The sequence below is a fragment of the Camellia sinensis genome, chromosome 15, assembly GCF_055761805.1.
Source record: "Camellia sinensis isolate YWXY chromosome 15, ASM5576180v1, whole genome shotgun sequence".
In the NCBI taxonomy this organism is placed as follows: domain Eukaryota; kingdom Viridiplantae; phylum Streptophyta; class Magnoliopsida; order Ericales; family Theaceae; genus Camellia; species Camellia sinensis.
In genome coordinates, this window is record NC_138975.1 from 138,298,385 (window position 1) to 138,306,307 (window position 7,923).

The window sequence follows — 7,923 nt, forward strand, 5'->3', positions numbered from 1 at the left end:
CTTGTATTGAGAATCTGTAATGGAGCTTCGAACTTCGATCCGTAGAGAGGGAAAGTGAGCGAGAGACTAAGTGAGTGAGTGAGAGATTAGGGCTAAAAAATGTGTATATTATTTCTCTTAGTGTGTAGACATTCTAAGGCATTTTTAAATGCCTTGTATTATCAAAACGACACCGTTTTAATTTTTTTTTTTTAAAAGTGACATTTAAAAGACGCCGTTAAATATTATAAAAAGTGGCGTTTAAAAAATGCCGTTAAATAATCATCGTCAAAACCCCCATTTCCTATAGTGGCATCTTGTTAACCAATCTTGCTTTTGGCTCATCTTTGGGCTTTGGTGTGAACATTATGAACTAGGTTTTATGTGCCAACATAATTGAGATGCGTTTTTTAGTGATGATGCAATTATTCACCTTTGCCCAGTTGTATTAATGTTTTCACTATGTACTTTGTACTTTTGTTCATCGTTAATAAAAGTTTCTTTGCTAAGCAACAATATATATATATATATACATATAGATATAGGGTAAATTGTAGTTTATCCGCCTTAAATTATAACTCATTATAGTTTTATCCGTTCAACTTTGAACTATTAATTTGTATTAATATGAATCTTAAGTTAAGGATCTGTTATATAAAAATTGACATTTATCTTGTACATAATATCTCAAATATTATGAAATGTTTAAAATAATTTTATTTCTATCTTCTCATTCTTTTCTATTTTTTTAACACTCATTTCTCTTATTCATGTAAGCAGACATGATTGCCTACACTAGTGTTGTCATAGTTGCTGCCGTGCGGTGAGTAGAAGAAAAGAATGAAAAAGAAAAAGGAAATAAGGTCAGTCGAGACATTTCCCAATATTTGAAATGTCATATTATGTGAAAATAATATATCAAATTTTCATCAATTTACGTATCGAATCCTTAATAAAAAAGTGTACATTAATACGAATTAATAGTTCAAGATCACAAAATATAATGTTTATAGCTTAGTGAAAAGTCTTTAAATTTGAAAGTTGGTGTAAGCAGGTTGACGAATCCAAAGGGAGTTGTTGGGAGTTAGAGAAAGACATCTTAACAATCTCCCTCTGATCAAGCTTGTGTTGTGTTGGATGCATGATCGGAATTGGAGTTGCATAAAATATTATTGTCTCTTCCAAAGGACTACGTGTCTTCCTTTACTTATTTATTTTTATTTTATATCAATTAACTTTGTTTTTTGGTTTCAATATATATACGTGCATATAAAACACACACACACATATTTAAATTTCCGTAGTGTTGGACAGCTCTAGAAGTAGAGTGGGTTTTTTTTTGAACTCGACAAAGTAGAGTGGTTAAAGGAGAACTATCAAACAATAATACAGTGTCACAAGCTCTTCACATCCCCAGTTGAGACATATGTATAGTTTTCAACACTCTCTCTCTCTCTCTCTCTCTCTCTCTCTCTCTCTCATATAGTATTATTAATTTTATTTTTATTTCTAAATTATTGTCTTTTTTTTGTTCCCTTCTATTTCATTTAAAAATTTATCTGTTTAGTTCATAAAATCTGTTACGTTAGTTCCTTTAGTGTAATTGAAAATCCAGGTCCAAACCACTAACGACAGAAAGTTAACTTAATGGGTAAAAATATAATTTTATAATTTCGCTAACTTAATCATATAATCAAATATTCATCTTCTTCATCCCTTCCCATCTTCATTCTCTCCTTTTCCCCACCGTCACTAAAGTTGTTCAAAATTTTTAAAAAATGATTTTTTTTTTTTGCCCCTAGATTTCAATGATTACTTGATTTCAGCAACCTTGTCCAATTGGACTGTCTGAGCTAAAATTAAAAAGAAAAAGAAAAAAACTCTATACACTAGATAGATATAATTGATAATTTAGAAATGAAATAGAAAAATAAAAGAAAGAAGATAAATTACAAATACACCCCTTGAGATTTGTTTAAAATATGAATCATCCCTTGTGATTCTGGAAATTACATTCCACCCCTTGGGGTTTCAAATTTCATAATAAATGACCCATTTTATTAATAAATTATCAACTCAATTAACAGTACTTAATGATATCAGAAATATATTTCAATTTATAATTCATATAATTTTATTATTGTATAAGAAAATAATTATGAATTTTATTTTTTTAATTACTTATGTTAAATAAAAAATCCTGATAAAGGGGTATTTATGATTTTTCAAATCATAAGAGACAATTTATATTTTAAACAGATTCCAAGAAGTGTATTTATAATTTACCTTAAAAAAAACAACAATGATTTAGGAGATAAAAATAAAATTAACCATATCATATACAAAGCTGAAAATATATATTCAAACAATAGTCATACCCCTCTAACAAGATTTGGAACTTCTTATGCATCTAACCAAAATCTTTTGACATTATTTTGTTAAGATTTTAGGTTCTTTGAAAAATGAGGCTATATCCTTATGTTGAGTCAATGATTAGGTAACATTTAAGTAAGCAATAGGAAAGCTGAAAAACATTCGGAAATCCACAACCACCATGCACGAAGGCTGTCAATTATTTGTCATATGGATTAATTAACATGTCCCCATCCGTGGCCAAATATAAGTAATTTGGAAATTAAATTTAATGTTGATTGGTCATAAATTTAACCGAGAATTTGTCACAAATTTTCAGTTTTTTTCATTCCCAAATAATGGGAAATGAGGTTTAGATGTTGCTCGAGAGATTTATAAGAATTGAGAGAGAAATTTCTCAGTTTGTGAAACTGAGAATTTTCTCAATTTTGAAAATTGTGAATTTGGGCTATAGTTGTAAGTTAAATATGAAACACATACGATTAATTTTGTGGCTAATTGATGTTGTGTCAAACATGTTGAAAATATTACTTGTAAAAGCTATGGAGATGGCAGTAGCTTAACAGTTTTTGGTTTTGGGGAAATTTTAGAGTTAAGAAAGCGAGAAATTTCTCAATTTTCCTTTATTTAGTTTGTATAGGTTAGTTTGTTTTAATTTCTCATATTCTATTGGTAATGTGGAATTTTACGGGTATGTTTGGTTTGTGTTTGAGAGATGTGTTTTAGAGATAAAAAGTACGAAAACATGTTTGGTTTAGTTTTTTTTAAAAGATGTTTTGGAAAATTATTTTGAGATAGAGTTTTGGAAAAAGTGATTGATTTGATATGTGTCTGAGAGAGATTTGTTTGGAAAACTTGTTTGGTTTACAAGTTTTGAGAAATTTTTTTGGGAAAATTTGTTTGGTTTCATTATTTTTGAAAACTTATTTGTAGAGAAAATTTCCCAAAATTTTTTCAGAAAATCAAACCAAACGAGCCCTACATTTTTTTAAACATGAACTGGTGTCTATAATTTTAATTATTTTTTAAAAAATAAAATAGAAATTGTAAAATTTCAAAGATACATTTTTCTTCATTCTATGCTGATTATTAACTGTTGGTTCCAATTTTAATAAAGACTGCATTCCAATTATGTGTTGATTCCAATTTTGTCGATTTACCTTTTTCATTTTATTTTTGCTTTAGTTGTATGGAAAAAAATTAATGTGAGATATGTTGATCTTTTTATACTAGTAGAAACCAATTTGTTTAGATGTATGCCAAATATGCAGATTTTTTAGCCTTTCATTTTTTAAAATTTTTTTTTTTAGTGACTTTCTAATTTTTTTAACTAAAAAAAAATCTCCCCAAAGCACAATACAACATGGACAATTTCCACCAGCAAAATCTTGAACAAGATAGATTCCATTTTTTGTTGGGCCGAGCTCACAGTGTAGATCGAAATGGGATGGTTTAGTCTGATTTGGAAAATGGGCTATGAATAACCCAATACTTAACTCCAAAACCTATGAAATAGGCTTTGATCATGGTCCAACTTCGGATTGTTTGGACAAGTGAGTAAAAAGTCATTTTTTTATTTTTAATTTATTTTGATTCATATTATCTCTTTATTTTTTTATATATTTTTTTTAAAAAATAAAAAATCAACTTTTAACTAATTTTTTTAAAAAATCAAAAAATTAACTTTGTAACCTACTACTTCCTGCCAAATACACTGTAGTTTGCGATAGTTTGAAAATTGAGATTTTTTTAAAATCTTTAATTTTTAATAATTTTTTTAATTTTGTAACTTGTTTTACTGACTTGATATTTCAGCCTTTTTTAGGCGGCCAAATGAGGCCTAGCAATTCAACTAGTATCAATGTATCACTCTAATATTGGTTCCCTTACAATAACCATCACTTTTTATCACTTTTTAAATATCATCTTATGTGGTATTAATCATGACCATCACTTTTGATTACATTTTCAACTAGCATAATTATCCGTATTATACACGGATATAAATAAATAATCAAAAATTAATTTTTAAAATTAAATAATATTCTCAAAAATTTTATCTACAATATTTAGCAAAAATATTTAGAATCAATTAAATTTTATTCATTTTTATCACAGTTACATGTAAGAGATTTTTATTATTATTTATTCTTATGTCATTAATTGTGTACTCTAAATTCTTAATAATAAATATATGTCATAATTTAAGTGGTAAAAATCTATATAATAAGTCACAAAGGTTTTTGAAAAATGCATCAAAATGTATGTGAGATACATTTTGATCCAATGGCTGAGATTAATCCCAAGTATCTATATAACAATATATATGTGTCAAATTTGGACCTTTAGATTACTTCAATCCAAGGGCCGAAAATGTCTCTCACCTCACGTGCTCCTCTCTGCTCAAAATCTCTTTCTGTTTCAATTTTCAAATTTTGAACACACAACCCTCCCCCTCTCTCTCTCTCTCTCTCCATCAGAACCCATTCCCTTGCTATAGACCCAACCCCCTTCAATTAGCCACTGCAAAAGGAATGGCTTCCACATTCGAAAGAGTCATCAACATCGCCAGAGACGGACATTTCTCTTCAAATCCCGAAGCCTCGATCTGTCTCGATGACCAGAACGATGTCGAAGACCGATCTCAGGAGGGTTTTGATTCGAGATCGGATTCGATTTTTTGGGTTTCATGAGATTCGAGATTAGATTTTTTGTTTTCATGAGGTGAGGCGCTTCAGATTTTTGTTTTCGGTGAGGCGCTTCACATGCCAGCCCATAGCCACAGAGATCATCAATCGATCATCACAGAGATCATCAAAAGAACGATTCGCAATATCATTCATCTTCATACCAGCCCTGTGAGTATCGTTGATTTTTCTGTATTAATATACAAGAATTTGATTTTTCTTACACTTTTATGAAGAGTTGGTTGGGTTTCACGAATTTGATTTTGATTTTGGGTTTGGGTTTGGGTTTCGCAAAATCAACCCATTTACTATCATTTGGTTCTATATTCCTTGCTTATTAAGTGTTTGATAAAATGTTTGGTGTGTCTCTGTTGTTTGAGTTTCTGCTATTACCATTTGGGAATTCAAAAAACAGATATATATATAGTTTTGATCAATAACACTGAGGATATGGTTTTGTATTCCTCTCTTCTCTGCTATTAGTTTTGATCTGCTTTGTTGACATGGTTTTGGCCACTGAGGATATCAGAAAAACAATAACACCATCTTTCGGGACCGAATGGCTTTAAAAAGCCTTGCTGACTTTTCTGCAATTCTGAGGCCTTCATTTTCTTCTTCTTTGGTAGAATAATTTCAATTGCTGTTCAATTTAACCTCAAGTCATGAAAAATTAAAAATGATTAAAATTTTTTAGTCTCTTATTATTTTATTTTTTAAAATTTAAGTAAAGGTTAAATATTTGATTGATCAAAGAGAAATTTAAATAAGAAATTAATATCTTGATTGAAAGGTAAATATGCATTAAAACTTTCAATATTTTTTTATTTATCTTTTAAATTTATTATATGAACCCTTTTTACAGTATAGATTGAAAATTGAGGATGCAATTATTATTATTAAAAGATAAACAAATCGAATGAAATTTTGAATAACAAGCTTTAGTACCTCCGTCCGACAATCCAATAAAGTTTAATGTGAATTTTGTTTATTTGCTTTCGTATGGTTGTTTTGAAAAATTAGTCAAAAGTTAATTTTTTTATTTTTTTAAAAATACATTAAAAAAAATTAGAGAGGTAATATAATTTAAAAGCAAGTTTTCATATTAGGCCTTACTATATTGTGTACCAAATTCTATTTTTCAACAACCACCCGTTTTCTCTTTTTCTCTTTTCAAATTAAATTTGATAAAAAATGCTTAAAAAATCATTACCAAACCCCTTCATCAATGGTTCAAATTGAAGAAGAGTCATTATTTTATCAAAATATAAACTCATCAAATCTTTTGTTTTAGTTTGACAACATTAAATATTTAGAAAGATAATCTTTTTTATTAAATTTGATTCAAAATTTTTGAAAAAAAGAGTGAGAAAATAAAAAAAATTGTTAAAAAAATATTAAAATAGTTCATATCAAATCATTTTTTTTTAATCTAAATTTAAAATTTAATTAGACAAAAGAATATGATGAAAGAATTACATATAGTCTAAAAAAGCAGTTTTTTGATAGAGCTATTATATTGCACTTTCTATTCGTTTGGTTTAGTTTTTAAAATATGATTTGAATCAAAAAAATAAAAAAAAAGTTTGTTCGATTAATAAATTTTTAAAATGCAATTCAAAACTTACTTTTCTCTCACCTCTTTTTTTTGTTATTAATAAATCAATTAATATGTTTTTTTCTCTTTTTTCACTTATTTTTTTATATTGTACATATCATTCAATTATATTTTCTTTCACACTTACCTATTCAATTAAAAATAAAATAAAAAAATTAAAATTAACTCAAATTTATTTTTAAAATTCATAACCAAATAAATTTTTAATTTTTAAAATTTTTTTAACAACTTATTTTTTTAAATAACTTAAAATTTATTTAAAAAACTAAACCAAATAAAGCCTAAAATCGAATTATTTCCATACATTCTTGCTTTTCAGACCATTACCTCTCAAAATTGAGAAAGAGAAAGAGGCAAGCAAAGTTACCTCTAAAGGGAGGAAAACTGAGGTTGTGTGTTGGTTTAATTTTGGTGTTATGATTTTTTTTTTTTTTTTAGAGTTGTGATTTGGTTGTGAAATTGTACATTGAGTTTTGAAAAAATAAAATTTATTTAGTTATGAATTTTGAAAATAATTTTTGAATTTTAAATTTTAAAAAGGGCGGATTGAATCTATCCGGTCATCTGTCTAGACATTTTCCCACCAATGTTTAATATCTGTAGTTATATTTGTTTCCCGTGTATCTTTTGTGATTAATTTTATGATCAGTTTTATTGTTGTTGAAACTATGATATGGGTAAAGGTAGAATCTGAGCCTATTACAACTTTTAGCCTTTGAGGACCAGTTGAGGTGGTGTTTTAAATTGTTTCCTAGCTGCTGGAATAGTGGATGTACTCCTCAAAGTATTTATTTTTGTTGTGTGCAGAACAAGAACCATGGCAAAAGATACAATAGCCCTAATGGATCATTTGGGTTGGAGAAAAGCCCATGTTTTTGGCCATTAAATGGGTTAGTCCATGACTCTTATCTCCATTGAAATTGTTATCTTACTCTTTAACACAAATTTGAACTCATGGATGCATAATGCTGGCTCTAGATTTTATATAATGGGTTGCATACTTATTGTTTATCATGATAATTGAGTTAATTACTTTTAGTTGTCTTATACTTTTAGTTGCATACTTATTTTATATAATCTGTTTTTATTTTGGACGAAACTAGCTCCAATGTTTAATATCTGTAGTTATATTTGTTTCCCGTGTATCTTTTGTGATTAATTTTATGATTAGTTTTATTGTTGTTGAAACTATGATATGGGTAAAGGTAGAATCTGAGCCTATTACAACTTTTAGCCTTTGAGGACCAGTTGAGGTGGTGTTTTAAATTG

The 7,923-nt window shown here is 27.9% G+C and overlaps 1 non-coding gene across 1 annotated transcript; it reads left to right on the top strand.

Moving 5' to 3' along the window:
* Nucleotides 1–5,549: 5,549 nt before the first annotated feature.
* Nucleotides 5,550–5,643, top strand: LOC114284865 (small nucleolar RNA SNORD96 family). The gene has a single exon (XR_003637058.2). It is a non-coding gene; the product is annotated as a small nucleolar RNA SNORD96 family (small nucleolar RNA).
* The last annotated feature ends 2,280 nt before the right edge of the window (nt 5,644–7,923 follow it).